This window comes from Balaenoptera borealis (genome assembly GCF_965194805.1).
Source record: "Balaenoptera borealis genome assembly, chromosome: 18".
Lineage (NCBI taxonomy): Eukaryota > Metazoa > Chordata > Mammalia > Artiodactyla > Balaenopteridae > Balaenoptera > Balaenoptera borealis.
The window spans coordinates 7,060,884-7,082,266 of NC_138877.1; the positions used below are offsets into that span (position 1 = coordinate 7,060,884).

The 21,383-nt window shown below is 46.8% G+C and overlaps 1 protein-coding gene across 1 annotated transcript in view; it reads left to right on the forward strand.

Moving 5' to 3' along the window:
• The window catches only part of LOC309615795 (microtubule-associated tumor suppressor candidate 2-like), a gene marked incomplete at its 3' end in the record, with an annotated part of 335,518 nt that overhangs the window by 16,907 nt on the left and 297,228 nt on the right, over positions 1-21,383 (forward strand). The gene's annotated exons all lie outside the window — the stretch shown is intronic.

A 21,383-nucleotide genomic window follows, 5' to 3' on the forward strand; every position in this document is an offset into this window, starting at 1 on the left:
TCCCTTCCACAGACCTTTTACGTCCATCTGATGGAGAATGGTTGGACTGTACAGATTTTTAGAACAAGACACTTTATTGCCATATGCTGGAAACTTGTAAGATAAATAAATTACCCATCTTTAAGTCATCAAAGTGGTAATAAAAATACAATTTTTAAAATGATGTGGTTGGCGCCCCCTTGAATGTGGTGGCCTTGCACAGTTTACAACCTGAACAACTGCCAGGCTGGCTTTGCTTTCAGGACAGATTCTAAGGAAGGGAGTTTTTTGGGTTTTTTTTGTGTTTTTCTTTTATTTCTTTTTATATTTTTTATTTTTGGCTGTGTTGAGTCTTCGTTTCTGTGCGAGGGCTTTCTCTAGTTGTGGCAAGCGGGGACCACTCTTCATCACGGTGTGCGGACCTCTTCACTATCGCGGCCTCTCTTGTTGCGGAGCACGGGCTCCAGACGTGCAGGCTCAGTAGTTGTGACTCACAGGCCTAGTTGCTCCGCGGCATGTGGGATCTTCCCAGACCAGGGCTCGAACCCGTGTCCCCTGCATTGGCAGGCAGATTCTCAACCACTGCGCCACCAGGGAAGCCCTTTTTTTTTTTTTTTTAATTAAGTTCTGGTCCTTGAGGACGAGAGAGAAATAATAGTTTGGGGTATGGCTTTGATTGGACACTTGGATTGATTGAAAGACACTTATCAGAGGGACAGTAGCTTCTGTAGGTTTGGAGGCCAGAGGGCTGGCCTGCGTTTTCTAGGGGTAAAACTAGGGAGGGAAAGCCTAAACCATGTTTTAAACCAAATTAATGACGCAGTTCCTGCAATTGAGTGATAGTGTGTACTTTCAGATTCCCAGCACTTCTAAAGTGGTTTTATTCTGTAGATCACCACCTCTGTAACGTTCTTGTTCTTAAGGACTATTTATTTATTTATTTATTTAAAAGCATGGTTTTTTTTGTTGTTGTTTATTTATTTTTTTATGGTTGCGTTGGGTCTTCGTTGCTGCACACGGGCTTTCTCTAGTTGTGGTGAGCGGTGGCTACTCTTTGTTGCGGTGCGCGGGCTTCCATTGCAGTGGCTTCTCATTGCAGAGCACGGGCTCTAGGTGCGCAGGTTTCAGTAGTTGTGGCATGTGGGCTCAGTAGTTGTGGCTCGCGGGCTCTAGAGCGCAGGCTCAGTAGTTGTGGCGCACGGGCTTAGTTGCTCTGCGGCATGTGGGATCCTCCTGGACCAGGGCTCGAACCCGTGTTCCCTGCATTGGCAGGCGGATTCTTAACCACTGCGCCACCAGGAAAGTCCCTTAAGGACTATTTAAACTTGAGTTTTTCCCCGATAAAAAGGAGTTGCTTTCAAAATGTTGCGTGTGTCTGTAATGGCTGGCTCTTCCCTACTGATGAATTTTTGTAATTAATCTTCTGATGAGACAAAAAGCTGTTATGTTGTTGTTAATGGGTGGATATTGATTGATAAATACAGGGTAAGAGAGGTGCACCAGTATGTTGGGTCCAGAGATAGGGCTGCAGGTGGAGAATGTGACTGATGACTGATGTATTATTGAGATTAAAAAAAATAACAGATATGGGAGAAAACAGTGTAGTGTGGGTAGGTGATGGTGGTGGCGGTCTCGGTAGCTGGGGTCATGGGTGGAGGTCGTGGTGACTGTAGGGGTGGTCAGGATGGTGGCGGCACCGGGGGTACTGTGGGGGGGGTGGGCGGCAGTAGCCACGGGGACATCGATGACTCATGAGAGGGAAGGGAATGGGAGATGGAAAAGATACCAGGCCATAGAAACCAAATATACGGCCTGGGAAAGAGCTCTTGCTTTCTTGGGTGCTGATGACAGAATTGATTAGAGGGAAATCCAAGGGGCTTCTCTTTGGGGAATGATAAACACGTTTTGTTACTGTATCATTTATCCATCTCTTCCTCCCCTGGAGGATACCCCTTTCCCTTAAGAATAACGACAAAGAGATCTCAGAGAACAGATATAACTCCAGTGAACGTTGGTGTTTATTTCCCTTACCCCTGCCACGGCCTGCATTTCTCTCCTGTGTGTGTGTGTGTGTGTGTGTGTGTACAGGGGGGCGGGGTTTGATCCTCTGAATACAGAAGTAGAGGAATACATGATCAGTTATTTAATTATTTATGGTTTGGCCGTGCCACGTGGCATGCGGGATCTTAATTTCCCGACCAGGGATCGAACCCGTGCCCCCTGCAGTGGAAGCGTGGAGTCTTAACCACTGGACCGCCAGGGAAGTCCCTACATGATCAATTAAAAGAACCATTTATGTGATTTATGGGAAGAGGCCCTGGTATTATTTACCTCTGAAACCTCTCTCACCCACCCCCGCCGCACCTACATGATTTGTGTTTTGAAGAGAGAAATGATGTGGATTTAAAAAAGATGAATTTAGGGGCAGAAGGAAAAGGGGAAAGAGGATTAGGGAGGTTTACATGGATTAATTCTCTCATGGATAATTGTTTAGCTGTCTGTTTCACTTTGTTTGTATCTTTATGTCTGATTTTTTTTCTTTGCCTTTGGAATACCAAGGAAAGACTGAGAATATGGAGATGTTTTGGGTCTAATATTTGGTATCTGTGGTATTGAGCTAGTAATTTCGTGTTCCATTTTTCCTTACCTTTCATAGGGAGAATGATATTTGCTACTAGAAAAGGTTTGTGAAAACACTAGCTTCATAAATGTTAAAATGAAACAATGGTATTTAAGAACAAGCCAGCTCTCTCATTGTCATTAATCTTCATAAATTTGGGGTTGACATATTTTATCACTCTGTGATCCCAATAATTGTTTTCATTACTTTTAATAAGAGATCCTTTCTGCTGATTATGTAAAGGTGTAGGTACGCTGCAGCAGGAGTGACGTAGACATAAAGAGTAGCTTTTTAAAAGGCGGTGGTTAGTGGGTTCTCATATGGTGGAGGGTGTTAGGTTAGGTGCATAGTGCCATGTACATCACGCATTGCTGAATGGCATGGCTTTGCAGTGTTTCAGTGCCAGCTCTGTCTACCATCTAGTGAGTGCTCTCTTGCTTCAGTGCTGTGTGAGCCCGTAACACTCATTGTCTCGTTTGCTTCTTGAACGCTCTGAGGTGGGTGCTGACATTACCCTCCAGCTCGGAAGTGGTGAGGGTTGGAGCCGGACCTTGCAGCCGGCTGCACCCTTAACCATTGGGCTCTACTGCCTCGCTGGACACCCACCTGGATCCACTCCTGAAAGTCTTTCTCGTCTCTCAAATTCTGTATGTTCCAGACTAGCCTTCCTCATCCCCCGTCGTATGAAGCATGATAGCATCGTAGACAGAACTGCTTTAAAATGGAGCAGATAATTCTATTATTAGAGAGCACCAGCTGAACAAGGCCAGAGGAATCCTAGATAGAAATTTGCACCCTGTAATGAGACGTGAGGGAATTGTTGGTTATAATTTGTTTCCTAAAGACCTTAGGGGTTTTTAAAGACTATATATTTTTTTCCAACCAAAGAAGGTCCTGTGATTCTGAAATATCTAAATGTCAAATAGGACTGAAACATACTCAGATTCTGAGCATGTGAAGAAACTCAGCAGTGCGTAGGCTTTATTTTCTGCTTTAAAATGATCCTCCGGGGTAGATTAGAAGCACCAGGGTCTCAGAATCCATTATTTCAGGGATAGTGAGGTTAATCTTTTTCCTAATCCATCTTTTCCTTAGGCAGAAAACATAGAAGTAGAGACAGGCCACATTTCAATATTTAAATCCATAGACCCAGAGCCCCGAATTTTAGGAAATTGGTTGTTGGGGGTGAGGGAGGAAGAGTGAATAAAAAGTCCATGGACGATCCCATTGAGATGATGAGAAATCACTTAGACTTTTTTATTGTTTGTTTTTAAACGGTGCATAATACAGCGCAGTTTTCCCTGCACCACGCTCTCAAACTGTTAGACATACTGTCATCCAGCCCCTCGAGCTAGGAAGTAAACCTGTGTTCTGTTGGATGCGAGGCCAGATTTTATTCAACTGGGTCATCGGGGCACGCACACGGGCCTGGATCCCACTGGCACTGTGTCATCTTTGGTAATTAATGGGTAAGCCCGCCAGTAGGCAAATGAAATGGCTTCACGCCGGCTATTAGAGGCAGATAGCAGGGAACTGTGTAAATTTGAACAGGCGTCCAGTTAGTGATGAATTACAACAGGAGTCTTGGAAAAGTTCCTGTGATACTCACATTATGTCAGATGAGCTCATCGTATTTAAAATGATCGCAGAAATTGCAGAAGAATTAAAAATGAATGGGTTATTCAAATGTTTTATGACATGGCTTTAACTTGCACATTTTTCATACAATGTATATTTCCAGCCCCTTCTTTCCCCCTTTTAGAAACACTGAGAGCCTGCACTGACCTCAGCCAGTTGGCAGTGATTTCCTGGGGCAGAAGCTTGGGACTTTGTGTAGAGAGGTCATTTGGAGATCCATTTCTAGTTCTTCTTTTGAAGGTTTAGTTTGGTTCTGTTTAACAATAGGAGAATGAACTAAATGGCTTTTTAAGATCTGCTTTTGCCTGAAAAGGGTTTTGTATTTAATTTGTCCTCATATTTTTATGGTTGTTATTTATTTTATTTAGCATCCTGATTGTTAAAAATGCTATGTGTGTTTAATGTCCAGGTGCTAAGATGGGGACATCCCTCTAGATGCCAGGATAGGCTGAACGGCCTTTTCAAAAGTTGTTGTCACCCCGTGTGGATTGGGGAGCGGCCTTGGCACATGGGGGAGGGAAGTGGGGTCTGTGCATTTTCTAATCTTGCTCCTGTAGGTCCAGCTCGTCACCAGAATGTGCGCTCCATGAGGGCTGGCATCCTGTTTATTCACTGCTTTCTTCCTGGCACCTGGACCACTGAACACCTGACACATGCTGGGCACTCAGTGAATGTTTGTGGAATGAATGAGGCAACTTGGAAGCATGTGGCTTTGTGGGGGGGTGTCCTTTCTCTTTCATCCCCATTGGAGGACAGGAAGACTTACGCAGTCCTTCTTTCCAGAGCAGAGACATATCGAGAGACCATGGCAAGACATACTTCTTTTAAGAAACGGGAAAGAGAAAAAAATCCTTTATTCATGACATATAACTTACTCAGTGGAAGCACTGGCTTTGCACTGGAGTCCCTCCTAAGTTAGGTTCCTCTTTATGCTTTTTTTTTTTTTTTTTTTAAATTGAAGTATAGTTGATTTACAATGTTGTGTTAGTTTCTGGTGTATAGCAAAGTGATTCAGTTATTCATACATATATATCTATCTTTTTCAGATTCCTTTTCCTTATAGGTTATTACAAAATATTGAGTAGAGTTCCCTGTGCTATACAGTAGGTCTTTGTTGTTTATTTATTTTACATATAGTAGTGTGTATATGTTACTCCCAAATTCCTAACATATCCCTCCTCCCCCATCTTTCCCCTTTGGCAACCATAAGTTTGACCTCTATGTTTGTGAGTCTGTTTCTGTTTTGTAAATAAGCTCATTTGTATCATCTTTTTAGATTCCACATATAGATAAATTTGTCTTTCTCTGTCTGACTTACTTCACTTAGTATGTTAATCTCTAGGTCCATCCATGCTGCTGCAAATGGCATTATTTTATTCTGTTTTTATGGCTGAGTAGTATTCTATTGTATAAATATACCACATCTTCTTTATATAGACCACTTATCTTGGCCACTCAGGACCGGACAGGTCATCAGCAAGTGAGCACACAGGATGATGTGGAATTTGGTGACCCTCTGGCTCGTGTCCAGGCTCTGGCATTCTGGAGTGTGTGACCTGACTTGGGTCACAGTGTCCTTACCTTGAGATGGGGTGGCGCCTGTCCTGTGGATCCGTTAGGACCCGGTGAGGTTACGAGGGAGAGCACCCAATAATGTTACAGGGCCTGTGCTTTTCCTTTCCAGAGCAGGCCTTGTTTGAAAGTCTCCTTGAAGAAGTTGACATTTCTAGACTGGCTAAACTTACTTTTTAAAAAAAAACATATATGCAGTTTTTTTTAAAAACTCCTCTCTTGGAATAGGGCAAACAGGCACACCTCGGAGATGCTGGGGGTTTGGTTCCAGACCCCTGCAATCAACGGAATATCATAGTAGAGCGAGCCACAGGGCGTTTTTAGTTTCCCGGTGCATATAAAAGTTATGTTTACACTATACAGTAGTCTGTGAAGTGTGCAATAGCATTATGTCTAAAAAAAAAATTACAATGTACATACCTTAATTAAAAAACACTTTATTACTAAAATAATGCTAACCATTATGAGTCTTCGTGGAGTGGTAATCTTTTTGCAGCAGTAACATCAAAAGTCACTGATCACAGATCACCATAACAAATATGATAATAAAGTAAACCTTTGAAATATTGCGAGATTGACCAAGATGTGACCCAGAGACATGCAGTGAGCAATGCTGTTGGAAAAATAGTGCTGGTAGGTTTGCTCGATGCAGGGTTGCTGCAAACCTTCAATTTGTAAAAAACACAGTTGTTTGCAAAGCACAGTAAAGCGAAATGCGATAAAATGGGGCCTGCCTGTCTTAAAGAGAGCCCTGCTTGGGAGTGGGCTGCTCAGCTTATGCTTTGGCACCAAGGAGCACGGTTAGGCGGTTACACAACCGCACACATCTGAACTGGTTTGTTAATGAACCGACACTCTTAAGCCTGTGTGGGCGCCACTTGAAGGAAGACCACGGGGAAATCTCAACTGAGTTTCCGAGGTCTGCCAATCCAGGGCAGCTTTCTCTTCCGAGTTTAATTTAAAGGAATAGTAATGCTGTGTGATAACCAAAATGCATGAAAGAATTAGATCGGAAACACCTGGCTAATTATAAATTCTGAGATGCATTTTGGCTCACTCAAGCGTCTTAACATCCCCCAGAACATACAGATGCACTCTGAGTCCATCAAGGCAGAAGCTGTACATGTCCTTTAAATATTTTAGGTCTGTTTTCCGTTTTTCTCTTCAGAAGAAATTAAATTATCCGGGCGGGTTAATCTCCACAGACTATTATTATAAATGTGCAAATAATACGCCACCGATGAGGGATTTTTAATAGACCACTTCTCAGAAGAACTCATGTTTTCTTCTGCTTCATGTAGAAGCGGTTCTTGTTCTGCATTCAGACAACAAAGCAGTCTTTCAGTTATTAGGAAAATGCACACTTCACAAAACCGATGAGTTTTAATAGGAGGAGGGTGTTAGGACTCATCGTCTTCCTGAAAGGCAGACCTCAGGAAAATGATAGTCTGTGAGGCCCCTCGCTTTGTAGCATCAGTACCCTGTGGGTGATGCCGCCCCTTCCCTTCCTTTACAGGCATTCACGAGCACGTGCTCCTTCATTACAGGACACTGTGCTGCTTCAGGGGCGTGAACCATGTCTCATTCACTCCCAGCGTTACTAGACAAAAGGCCTTACACGTAAGGGGGCTCAGGAAATATTTGGTGAATGGAAATTTTGTCCCAGTAAAGCACAGAGGGCCCGATTTGTTGTTTGTCGTTCCCGTTGTCTGAGGTGGGAATGGTGTGGACGAGTTCGTGCCCCTCTTAGGTCCTGGTTGAGCCGTGGCACTGCCCTGTATTTAGGATGTGAGAGAAGCCTGCCAGACGGTCACCTAAGGTGACTTTCTTTGTAAAGTGGGAATATATTGAAATAAGCATGAACGGTTTGGAGTTTCTGCTGATAAGGTCAGCATCACTTGAATTTGCTGGTGGCACTTTGGTTCTCCTTGTCGGATTTAGTGCAGAGGAGAAGGTGGGGATGAGGGTGGAATTGCCCATCTCAGAGGGAAGGGACGGGGGCGTAGGAGCTCTGGGAGGGAGGAGGGACAGCGGACAGTGAGTGGTCTGGAAGAAAAGGACGCCCTGCCACGGGGGAGTCAGCCACGGGGGAGTCAGGAGAGGCGCTCTGTGGGCTATCAGGCGTAGATTAGGTTCCAGAGGCCAGTAAATAACTTTTGGGACTTTCAAGGCATCTTTCTATCTTGTGGCTCTCCTCCTTTGTTATTTGCACTGCGTCTCCTGTCTTGTCATTGCTCTGGCACATGATAGGGAATTGATGAGGAACTGGTAGGTGGTTTTGCAGGGCAGGCCTCCTTTCCTCCCCGACATGGCCGAAGTCCTCCCTCCGTAACTCTTGTTAGCATCTCTGCAGACTTCCTTTTATCCTTGGCTGTTTCAGCACCTGCCTGGCCCATCTCCCCCGGGGCACCATCCGCGGAACCCAGGCTGCAGCCCTGAAGAAGGCTACCACCTTGGAGTTACGCTCTCTAAGGCCAGCTGGGCCTCGTGTGGCTCCAAGCAGCTGGGCGTTCATAGTTGGCAAAGCTTGGCCTCGGGCGGAGAGAGGGAGGGAAGAGCAGAGCTAGGCCTGCCCCACTGGTGGGCAGGCATTTACTGGGGCCCCTGCCTCTGCCAGGCTAAGCCCTCGTGTTATCTGACCACTCCATGTATTTACCTACAGGCTAACACCTGGATTCCTTAGCAGAAATACGGGGCTCTTCACACACACCATGGTTCCGTGTTTTATCAGTATTTCCTAGTACATACTTCTTTTTTAGTTTAGGTGCGTAAGTGTTTATGGAATGTCTGACTTGTAATATTTCCTGCACCAGATGCTGAGAACATAAAAAGGAATAAAATTAGATTTTTGCGTTCCAAGAATTTACAATCTAACGAGATAGCCCAGTATGTAAACAATATCAAAACATTGGTTTAAAGGAAGGTCACAGGGGGAGCATGGAAGTAGGACTCCCAGACACTGCTTTCTCCATCCTTTCTAAGCCACTTGCAGTTAGTATGTTTGGGGGTCCATCAGTATTGGTTTGATATTGGAGTTTTATATTTGCGGTACCATTTGATGACAGTTGTACTGAAAAATAATTTTAGGTACTATAAGAACTCTAACAGTCAAAAGAATTGAAGTGTACTCAGTTAATGGCGCCTAGTATGGCAGGAAAAGAGAGGAATATTTAGGAAATATTTTCAATAACGGGTTTATTGAAAACCACCTACCAGTTCCTCATCAATTCCCCATCATTTCCAGAGCGATGACAAGACAGGAGACGCAGTGCAACTAACAAGTTTAAAAGAAAATTATATTAGTCGGAAGAGTCTTCCAGTGAGCATGCCTATGAATTACCATTTTACAATCTCCTAGCCCTTCCGTCTCCACCGATCTCCCCGCTATTGATGAAAGAATTATTTTGGCCTTAATGGGCTAGATCTCAATGGAGGTGATTTTGCCGTCTCTTCCAGGGGACGTTTGGCACTGTCTGGGCACATTTCTGGTTGTCACACCTGCTGTTGGGATCTAATGGGCCAGGGATGCTGCTTATCATTCTGTAATGCACGGGACAGTCCCCCGAAAAGAATTTTCTGACCCCACCCAAAGGTCCGTTGTGCCGAAGTTGAGATTCTCTGGGCTTGATGAATAGCCTATATTTCCTGTCTTCACTAGAAAAATTTACAAGATCCCCACTCAAGTAAGTGCCCATAAGGATGTAAAAAAATGATGATTTTGAACAAGAGGGGGTTGGAGACTTAAGTGGGAGGTGGGGAGGTGGCAGTGATTTTTCACTATTGGCCTCTTTTCTTTTTGGCTTTTGCTGCATGTCTTTTTTTTTTTTTTTTTTTTTTTGGTAACAAGTTTGTTTTTATTAATTAACCCATAAGATAAATTGTTTGATTATTGCGTAGCGTGTTTTGGAGAACATTGCTAATGTGTCTGGTGTCTAGCACAGACCCTGTAACAAAGTACACCATTAATACGCATTCGTTGGCTGACTGCACAGTAACGTGTTCCTGGAGGGAGAAGCGTTTTATTTGTTTTCTCTGAACCCCCTCTTGTATGTTCACGTCTAGCTAAATGGAAAATGTGCTTCCAGAGCTGGTGAAAGTCATTCCAAAGATCCAAAGAGAGTGTTAGGGCAGTAAAAAGAGGACACCTGGCTCTCCAAAAGGGAGAAGCTTTGGACTCTAATAGCAGCTTGTTTGGAAAGCTGAACAGGCAAAAACACGGCAGAAGTTCAGAAAAGCCCACTTGGTCCAGAGCCACAGAGGAATACGCTACAAGCAAACAGCTGTACCAAAAAGTAAACTCAGCACAGACCTAGAACAGGAAGGCGAGCAGGCATGATACGGAATCCTTAGAGGAAAGAGAAACTCAGCTTAGCGGTCGCACTGCCGTCGGCCCCTGGCGCAGATGGAAGGAATGAGAGCGACACAGGGCCTGCCTCGTGGACCCAGCAGTGCGGGTTCTGTTGGGAAAAGCTCTTCCCGGTTTCCCTCTCGCTGTTTCCCTCTATGAACCTTTTGCTCCAGCCCCGTTTCCCTGCCGATTCTCTAAACGCGGCTCCTGTTGCCTCTCCCTGTGTGCTCACCGTGGTCCTCTGTCCGGACGCCATTTGCTCTCTCTCCTCTCTGCCTTTGAGTTTTCTTTTACAAGATCTAGCTCAAGTTCTCGGCCCTTTGTGAAACCCGCCCTGAGTTTTTCTGCATCAGAAATCTTTAACCATCTGAGTCCTCCCTCCCTCCACTCCTCCAAATTCAGGAGACAACTTGCAGGCCTGGTTTATCACCAGGGCTTCAAGGGGGCAGCCGTCAGTACGTTGCATCTGGAATGTGAGGCCCAGAGTCGGGCGGCGGGCAGGGGTAGAGATAAGGAGAAAACCAGGAGGACTCACTCTATAGAAACCTCAGGTGTTTAAAAAACCCATCTGGGGAGGAATTCATCTTTTTATGGTCGTTGAAGCCGGCGGTAGGAACAGAACAGCATCCCCCTTCTGTCCAGCAGGAGCCGATTGGACAGACGCCCACCAGGCAAGAGGTTTTAGCCAGAGCCTGCACACGGTCCCCTGCCTGTTGGCTTAAGATTTGAGTGAAGGTTCTGACAGTCCCTTCAGACAAAGGGGGACAAAGAAGGGATGTGAAGGAGGCCTTATAACTTGTCCGCAAACCCCAGACCCAGAGGCAGACAAAAGTGTAACTGCCAGCCTAACATCAAGACAGGGTAAGTCCCCGCTGTACAGGACCCCATCCCAGTTTTTGGACCCAGGTAGAGTGCAGCCAGTGCTTGTTTTCTCGGGGTCCAGGTTCAGCATGGAAGATGCGTGTGTCTCTTGCTGTGCCCTGGCCTTGGCTGCAAGCTCAGGAGAGAGGACATGCTTGCTCGTTGGCTGGAGGCCACCCCATCGGGCCAGGCACTCCTGTCGGTCTCACCGGGGACCCTCTGTCCACATTCAGCCTGGAGCTTTGCAATATTGTGCAGAGTTCCCAGCAGCAGTGGCTTGTGATCAGCTCTATTTAGAAGAACAGTGTTAAAAACATAAATTGCCCAGAGGGTATGCTTAACATTAAAGTGTCAAGCAGTAGAAGGGAGAAGAGACTTGTGAAAATGAAGTTTAATTTTGCTACAGAGAACTTTCATTCTTTGTGCTGCATTTTTTAAGGATGTCTCTAAACCATCCCCGAGGTTGGTCTTTAGACAGTTGATTCATTTTACAGCAAAAACTCAGATCCGTTAAAATTAAAGCACAAAGATCCATTAAAATTAAAGCCTCCTGCTGGGTGTTAAAATTTCATTATCATACCTGTCCTCATTATAAATATTTGTTTTCTATTCACATGAGACCACTGGGAAGAGAAGATTTACCTTGATTTTTGTATTCAGAATATTCAGTTACCTATTTACCATGGTTTCATTTATTTCTAGATGAAAATTTCCCTTTTTTGTGTGCAGCTGAGTATGTCTCTTAAGTTGCCAGAGAGGAGAGGAATCGCTATTAAACGCGAATGATCATTTATTTAATTGCAAGTTAAAGTATATTCTGAAAAGGATGAAGGCTTATTCTTGCCTGAAGCTTGTTTGTTCTGTGAGAGCTGTGAGGTGTCTCTGAGGGCTGTTTCTATTGCTGCGTTTTTTCCTGTGTCTTAGCCGTGAGGTATATTCCTGTTCCAGAGAAAAGCTCTACATATGTTGGTAGAGGAAGTAGAGAAAGGTGAGGAAAGGTGTCTGGACCTGACCTACGAAGAATAAAAAACCCACAACGTTTGCATAGTTTAAATGCAAGGCTAGTGATTCTGAGTCTAAATCGTATTTTTTAATGCCATCGTGTAAGCACACGCATTTGTACATTGACATTGATGGAGTTCATCTTGAATGACCACGTGTACCTGAAGCTTTAGGGTATCTGATCTACAGAAAAAAGGAGATTGGAGTACTTGTTTAAAAAACGTTGTCATATGTATATGTGTGTGTCTGTGTGTATGTATTTTGGGTTGACCAAAAAGTTCGTTTGCATTTTTCCGTAACATCTTTGGGAAAACCTGAACAAACGTTTTGGCCAACCCAGTATGTGTGTATGTGTGTGTGTATGTGTGTGTATATATATATATATATATATATATATACATACACACACACATACACACATACACATATAGACACGTATATTATGTTAAATAGTTCAGGAGGTATTTATTGGGTGATTATTATGTATTGGGTACTATGCAGACGTCGTGGATGCAAAGATAAATATGACATGGTCCTTGCCTTCCAGAAACCTGGAGTCTAGGAGGAGACAGGAGACAGAGACAGGTGAGTAAGCAGTTCAGGTACAGGTGGAGGGGACTTTCACCTGGGGCTTGAAGTGTATGCAGTTCTGGAGGCCCTTCTTAAAAAATGTACAAAATTACAAAAAGAGCATCAGATAGAGAAACGAATGTTTATTTAGGAAGTGTCAGCTCCCACACTTGGGCCGTGGGAGGCACCCAGAGCAGGTAGAGCACCTGAGGAGGACCCAGCGCCCACCTGTGGGCCTTGGGAGCCGCTTCCCAGAGGAGGTGGTACTGGGGCGTGTCTTGTCTCCACTCTTGCCCCCCACGCCTGTTCTCCCACCAGCAGCCAGAGGGAGCCTTTGACACCCGCTGCAGATGACATCGCTCCCTGCTCGCAGGTCTCCACTTGCTCTCCATCCTCGCAGAACAAACCCCACGCCCTTCCTCCTTCTCCCCCTGGCTCCTAATGCGCCACCTGCCCGCCTTGCCGTTCATCTTCTTCCTGAGCCAGGTTCGCCTGGGCCACCCCTCCGCTCGCTCGCATGCTTCCTGCCCCGTGCGTGGCCTGTGGTCTGCTCCTACGCCGCGTGCCGGCTGCCCCAGCGTGGCCCTCGGAAGGGCCTTCCTGGCCACGCCCTGCGTTCTCTGCCCTCTTCCTTCCGAGTTCTCTTCCTCAGAGCACCATCACGGTGCCGCATACTCACTTGTTCGTCTGTCTCCCCAGCTGGAACGTAGGCTCTGGGAGGAGGTCTGGTTCTCCGCTTCTCTCTCACCCCCTGGAGTGGGGTCTGGCACACAGGAGACCCCGGTTAACTATCTGTTAGATGACCAGGTGAATGAGGGTAGCTGGGACGGTACTTGGGGGCTTTGTTCTCAGCGGCTTGCCAAAAGGGAAGTTAATGGTGTTCCAGGGCTCGAAATATTTTGAAAGGCTAAAATCGTGTTTGATTCGGAGCAACATAAAATTTACAGAATTTCTAAATTCTTTGGAAAAAAACTTCCCTGCCAGATTTCCTCTGGACAGCCAGCATCTGATTACCTGAAATAGGTCTGATTCTGTGTTGTAAGTAACACCTCTAGTTTTGCTGTTTCTAATGCTTCCTCTGGATGTGGTTGGAAGAGATTTAAGGTAAAGAAGTGGGAGAGGGAAAGAAAAGTTAAAGTGTGTGTGTGGTGGGGATGCAAGTTTAAAGAGCTGCAAAAATCCCATATAAAATGTTTCCTTCTCATTATGCATTTGTTAAACGATCTGAAAACGGGTTTGATCATGAAAACAGTGGCATGCTGACCGGGAAGGTGATCTCTGTTCTTTATGTTCCTTCGGGACACACAAGCCTCTTCGCTAGGATGGCAGTTTGCAAAGTGGGCTGTGTCCTGAGTGGGTGCCATGGGGAGGCTCCTGAAATTCCTTTGTGGGTGGAGAATGAGGCAGAAAGTAAGCCTTATTATGTTTTGCTCTAAGGACGGACACAGGCAGCTTCGCTTGGTCACCTGTAATGCTCTGAACTGAGGTGTCCGGAGGGCGTGATGGGAGGTCACGCCTGGAAGGAAAGAGCGACAACTTCACACCTCTGTCCCCTTTGCAGGGTGAAGTAGATTTACAAATCACATTATCTGGTTTTAACTAAATTAACCTAGAAACTGACTATCGTAGTAGCCAGTGAAAGTGCAAATGAACATCCAGAAAATGGCAGAATTGATACGGTTTCTGCTGCTCCTTGTATGAGAATTTCCTTAGCCAAGTAAAAGATAAAATGATAGCCTAATCCTATTGGACAAGAAGTTGGCCAGAAATTCAAAATCACCAGGATTATCTGAAATGCGGATTTAGAGCTGTGATTGTAACACTGTATCTTCTCCTAACTGGGTAGTAGTAAGTCTTCTTATATTAGTTACTGGTCAGAATACAGGTATGTACAATTTATAAATGAACAAGTTCACACATGTTGGGGGATGTATGCTCGAAGTGTCTTACCGTTCGGGGGCGTCCACTCAAGAAAGCTTAGTGCCCACTGCTCAACGGTCCTGCTGTTCAAAAGTGTGGTCCCCAGACGTGGGACCCTTTTAGAAATGAAGACTCTCGGGCTCCCACCTCAGACCTCCAGAATCAGCATCTGCATCTCACCAGGCTCCCAGGCGGTTTGTAGGCACATCACAGTTTGGGAAATGCTGCTCTAGGACGCATTTTATAACATTGCTTCTGGGCTTTTGACGTCAGGGAGTGATTTCCCCACACAAGAAATCGTAGAATTAAACAAGTTTGGTTTTGAATCTTCCTTCTGTCACTTACAAACTTGACCTCAGGTAGTTCAGTGAACATCCGAGACCCTGTTTCCACGTCTGTAAAGTAGAGAGAACAGTACCTGCCTCCTGGGTGTGTGTAGGGACCCCCCCGTGCGTGAAGCAGGAAGAGGAGGGGGTTGGTGAGCATGGGTTCAGGCCCTCCTTCCTCCCCTCGGCCTCCTTAGTCTGTGAACCTTCAGCAGGGGGGATGGCTTATCTTACAATTTCAGAGCGCAGAGGTCTTTAAACTTTTTGCTCAGGTACCTCCTAAAAGAGTTTTGAAAAATCGCGTACACCGTCTCGCTTTTTAAAGTTAACATCGAAAAATTTCATCACAAGTTTAAAGAGTTGCAAAATAATCCCTAGGTTATTGGGAATATGGATAATTTAAAATAAAACTGGTGGTGTCGCTCTTTCCAATCTAGCCAATGGAATAAAAAGCCAGGAGATTTGATAGGGCTCTCAGTGGGGGGCTGTGGAGTGGGAGGAGCCAGAGTTCACCGGCCCCTGACCTTGAACTTCGGTGGTGTCTCCAGAAGCAGCTGAGTCCCCTGGTGGCTCCAGCTCCTACTGGCCGGGCCGGGCCAGGCTCCCGGGGGTCCCGGCTTCTTCCTGGGGTCGCTGCCCCCGGGGCTCTGCTCACACTGGGGGGCTGGCGTTGATTCCCGGCACTTGCTCCTCCGTCTGGCTCCCTGGTTCCCAGCGGGTTTCTCACCTCTTCGTGCATTTGCGTGACCAGTTCCCTGCATTAATGCCCTCTGTGACAGACACTTAAAGTGGATTCTGTTTTCCTTGGTAAGAGTCTGACTGACACCCCAGTCTTTATCTCTATACCAGTATTTGGAATTGTCCCATTGTCACCTGAAGAGTTTAAAGCCTGAATCAACGCCCTAGAGAAAGATTCAGGGTGTGTGAAGGGTGTGCTTTCCTTAAAAACTGCAAGACAGGCAGATGCGAGGAGGAAAGATACTCCCAGCAGCAGGATTTGGGGGAAAAGTACGTACAGGAGATAAGGATCTATAAACTGATTCCCTTAAAACGAGCACCCCTGAAAAGCCTTTGTGTGCTCTAGGGTGAAGTTGGCTGCCTCACAAAGGCACATGGGATGCTGCTTTGAGTAAACGGGTGACCGCGTGCGTCCCAAAGTCCCAGATATCCAGGGAGCCTTCTCTAGCACTCGTGGGGCCCAAACTCAGGCCAGCTCAGTGAAACGGGTGCCGAGTCTGCTGCATCCTGAGGCTGCACCTGATGGTTGCCTGGACCGGGCTTCTCCAAGGGCCGGCCCTGGCCGAGCAGGGAGAGCCGCCAGGAGCCAGGGCTGGCGGCAGGTAGGAAGCCCATGGGAAGCCCCAGCAGTCACACCGTCAGCTGGGAGCTGGAAGCGGGCTGCTCCCCTCACTGCGCCGCCAAGCGTGCTGAGGTCCGCGCTTGTGTGCACCTGCCGCCTGGCTTTGGAGCTCTGCCACTTATCTGGGGAGATCTCTTTGACAAATTTGGTTACAGAACGTCAGGTGCATTTATGGGCTAGCCGGCTAATCTGGAAATAGCCTAAGGAGGATTTATAAAACAACTGCTTTCACTGGCCATGGAGTCCTTCCCCCCAGAAGAGTACTGTTTAGCACCTTGGTCGGCTTTTTGCTGTGGTTTTTGTGAAGTTGCAAATATATCCTCAGCTGCAGTCCATATTAAAATGGAACGAGAGGGGTAGAGTGAAAAATACCAAACAACAGCCACAGCAATGAGAGAACATGAAACAAACCTCAAAACTGAAAGCGGCGCTTATGCAGAGAGAGACTGTGTCCTGTGTGGAGTGCTGGCTGGGCTGGGCTGGGCTGGGTGCTGTCCCCGGGGCTCATGTTCTCCAGAGTTCCTAGTTCTCACCGTGAACTTATCGGGTGGATGTTGTCACTGAGCCCGTTTTATTGATGGGGAAGCTGAGAGTCGCTTGCCTAGAGCCGCACAGATAACAGGAGACGTAGCTGAACTTGAACCAGGCATCCTGGCTCCAGAACCCAACTTCTCAGCCACTGAATCAGCCTCTGAGCGCATTAGCCGCCCACTCTGTAAGGAGCTGTGGACATTTCCCGAGGAGGCTGGTTGCCCTCTGCTTGGCTCCCCCAGGAAGGGAGGACCTTGGTTGTTGAGGGTATTGAGACAAGGTTCAATTTACTTTTTAGCAATTAATGCTGTTTCAAAGAGCCATCCTGGGTACCGAATCTGCAGTTTCTTCTAGGGAATGCTGTACCATCTGAGAAAATCTGGGAAGATAATAGTTCTGAGAGACAAAGGCAAGCCTTCTTAAACTTAGAAATTTGACCTTCCAATGAATGATTCTTCTTTTTTAAAAATCCAGAAGATTAAAGTCATACGGTCTGTGGGTTTTCTGGAGGGATTAAAGATCAGAGATAGTTTTTTGGAAGCTGTCACGTGGGGAATGGGAGAGAGATCCAGACCAGAACAAAGTTGGCTCTTGAAAGAGAAGGTAAAGCATTAAATACGTTGGGGGTGGGTGGGTGGGTGGTGGTAACCGGGAAGCGAGAGGGCTTTAGACCAGTACCAGGAGGCAGCAAGAACCAGGGAGCAGGCTGCCTTTTGGGAAAGTGGGAAGCAGATAACAGTTTTGGAAGTCAAACTACAGAACGGCCCTTTTCAAGTTTTTACATAAATAAGGAAGGAATGAAAATACACTTGACCTGGTGATGTGGAAGTAACAGCGAAGGGCTTGTTGGTGGAGCTTTGATGACCAGTACCTAAGAAGGTGTTCAGGGAAAGAGAACATACACACATGGGGCGGAGGAGATGCCTCCTTAAGTTCAAGTTTGCACAGTCTGACCTTGTCATTTCACTTTGGTATTTCCAGTGTTAGTCGTCATCAGTCCATCCGTCCATCCGTCCGTCCATCCATCCATCCATCCATCCATCCATCCATCCATCCATCCATCCATCATTTCCGTAAATACCTTCGAGCTTCTGCTACATGCCAGGCCCTGGGCTGGGTGCTAAGGACACTGTGGAGAACAAAGCCACACGTGGCCCCTGCTGTGTTAATAGCATTAAAAAGCCCCGGTGTAGACGGTGGTAGCCGCAGCGCTCAGCGCTGTGCAGGGCAGCTCCGTGCTCTGGATGTCAGGTGGTCCGACCTAATAGAAGAACGAGAAGAAGGAAGCCATCGCGTGAGGTTGAGCCGCTTCCCTGCGAGGCAGGGCACGCGCATCTTCCCCAAGATTGAAATTCTTTTACAGGAAGGATTCTCAAATGAAGTTATCCAGGGGTCCAGGGCCTTTTCTACCTTGTGTTCTTTTTCACACTTATACCAGGTCAGTTATACTAGGGTTGTAGCTCAGAAATTAAACCCATGGCAACGGCAGCAACACTGAATTGCGGACCTGCCTTTTTCACTGACCTGCTGTATAAAATAAAATTAAGACTAACATTTGCATGGCAATTAGTAGCTGGCCAAGTGCTTTCATGTGCTCGCTTCAGCTTGTATCTGCTTTATCCCAGCCCTCCTTCCTCTCTCTCCTCATCCGCCTACCTCCCTGGTCGGTAGGACAGGAGGGACCTTATTATCATCCCAGCAACGTCAAATGCACTTTGAAGATTTGCTGCACTGGAGATTAAAAACAAAATCATCACGTGTGCCCACCCTCTCCCCGTCTCAACCTCAGCAACTAGCGAGGGGGACAGATCCTTTCAGATACAATGTGTGAGTTTCTCTGAGGCAGACAGAGGGTTCTGGGAGTGTGAGGCGGGAACCCCTACCTCGTGGGTGTGCGGGGGTGGAGGTTTCTGCAGAGTTTTAAAGAATGAGTAAGATTCAGTTGGAAAAGGACCGTGGGTGAGGGCAGGTTCAGACAGAGAGTGAGCTTTGCTGGAGGAGGAGGTGGGAAGGCTGCAGTTGGAGAGCGTGTGCTCTAGAGCGTGAGTTCAGTCCTCTGCGTTCTTTGATTAAAGGATAAAACTTCCCTTTGCTTCTGAACTGAAAAAAAAAAAAACCAATCTGCCTTGACACCAGGTCCTCCCTTTCCATCTCCAGGGCTCATTCCCTGAACTAAGCCGCATTCGGATGGGGGAGGGAGGGGAGAAGGTGGGAGAAGGTTAAGACACTGCCTGTCGGGAGGGGTAGGGCGCCAGGAGCAAGAGGGCTTTGAACGGGCATCAACGGGCAGCAAGGACAAGGGAACAGGCTACTTTTGGGGGAGGGGGAAGTAGATAATCGGAGGTGATTTTTTAAGGTGTCATTTTGGGCGCCTTTATCAGGCTCAAGTGCAGAGCTAAGCCCTGTGCAGTTGTCACATGTGCCCTTTATGCCGACCCTCTGAATTAGGTGTCGCTGTCTCCATTGTACCTTACAAGAATCTGAGGCCCAGTGGGGTTGGAACCAGGGTGGACCTCACCCCGCCCTGCCCTGCTTCCGTTGTCAGGCCTGAAAGGCTTGGGTGAGGCCTGTGAGCTGCCGGCGGCATTGTCCTGGGCTGGACGTCTGCAGACAGTCCCCAGGCTCGTCTGGCATGGCTGGATTCTTCGGAGACATAATGAACGAAAGGACTTGGGGGACTGCTTGAGGGCCTCATCCCTGCAGTATAGTCCTTTCTGTGGACAGACATGTTTGTAGACCCATTTGTAAGCTGGGCCTGTCTGTGCGAGGCTTCGCTTTCTAGGACTTGGAGTCCGTGAGCCGTATGCTGGCTTCCTCAGGCCTGTGGCCGTCTGCCAGCTTCCAAACTATAGTAATTAAGGCGTTTATGAGTTAGCACTGCTCGCTGTAATACGGAGGACAAGTAGCTACTGTTAAACTTAACTACCGAGGTAAAGCTTGATTTTCATAAAACATCTTGACTTTTTAAAGGCATGGGGTAAATCATCCTGTAACTGATTTAAGAAAGACTGTTTATTTACGGAGCTTGGCAGAGAAACATCATACAGAGAGAAGAGATCTAGTATGGGAAATGCGTGTGTTGCCGAAGAAAAACGTTTCTGTAGGAAAACAGCCTGCCGGTCAGATGGGGGAAGGAGCGCAAGCCTTCCTGATCACTTGCTTCCCCTGAAACTTGACGGGAGACAGACTGGGGGTTTTTATATCAGAATGAACCTTGCTGATCAATAAACTTCATTCTGCCTACTTTTGTTGCAAAACCTTGAGCCTGGGGGGAGGTGGAATTAGGGGGAGGGATTTAAATTGTATGTAGTTGTGATCAGTTAGACAAAGCGGCAGATATCTTTGACAAGATGGATTTAGAATTTGCTTAACTGCTATTTGCTACAGTGTTCTGCCATCTGTAAGGAAAGCTCCCATTTGGAGATATAATCAAAATAATATTTCTAGATTTTACTGAGGGTCCTCCTCCCTTAAACAAATACTGTTGTTTCTTCTTTCCAAGTAACTGTCTTCATTTTCTGTGAAACAAGCAAACAACTGGTTTGTTAGAGGAGAAGTGAGTCAGCATTCCTAACAGGCAGCCCTTTGTTGGCTTTTTGTGGGAATCCAGGAATTTGATTTTCTTCCTCCTAAAAGGATAGTGTCTGAAAAGACGTGAGCAGAGAACATCTGAGGACTCAGTGGGTACCATCACTTGAGCTGAGAGGTTGGAAGGAGAGATTTGGACTGGGAACTAGGTCTTGACATTTTCAGACACCGCATGTGAAGGCATTGGAGAGACCCAGTGTAATTAGAAGAGCAGGGAAATTAGATCGGGGCTGGGCTGTCTTGCCTTCAGTCCTAAGGAGAAAGCAGGCAGCAGAGCGCATCCTAACACCGCGCTACCTGGCTCCCCATTTTAGCTTGAGATAGATGCGTACTGGGCTTAGCCCTTCAGCTGGAAGTGAAGGTTTGCGGTCTGTCTGCTCCCTCCTCTGTCCTCTCTTCTCACTGCTTCTCTCTGTGTGCTGGACACTGGAGAAATTGGGACAAGTTCTTTTGGTGCTGCTTTTAGAGAAACGCACTAAATCTATACGTGAAATGCCCCCCGACTCCCCACGCGCACTGTCTTTGCAGACGTTGTCGTTATGCATGGGGTGAGGTGTGACCGGCATTCGCTCACGTTTTGTGTCTGCCTGTGTAGCTCCCTGCTGGACTGCTCTAGTCTAGCCTCACAACAGGAACCCTCCTGGCCCGTGGCAGGTGCCTTGCTAGTTCTGTCAGTTACAAAGGCTGTTCTTATCCAAGAATCAGTCTGTTAGGGAATCTTATCAGGCCCAGAGAGCCAGCGGACAGAGATGGTTGAGCCTCTGCCGCTCATGGATGGGGCCGATCAGGGGTGGTGCCCCTTGATGGAGTGACTCCGCTGGCCCTGACGGGTGGGGGAGGTTAGTTTCCCCAGTGCCCTGGCGTGAACAGAGGAAGTGTCCCCCGGCGTGGGGATGGTGTGTAAAATGAGAAGTAGTAGGCGGGGGGAGTGGAGTGCATTTGGACTGCTAAAGTGTGTGTGAGATTGTGAAGATTAATTGCCTGTTGGATAAATGATGGTCAGAATTGTGCGGGAGAATTAATCGCGGACAGCCTGCACATCCACATAAAGCCCTACAAGATTATTGT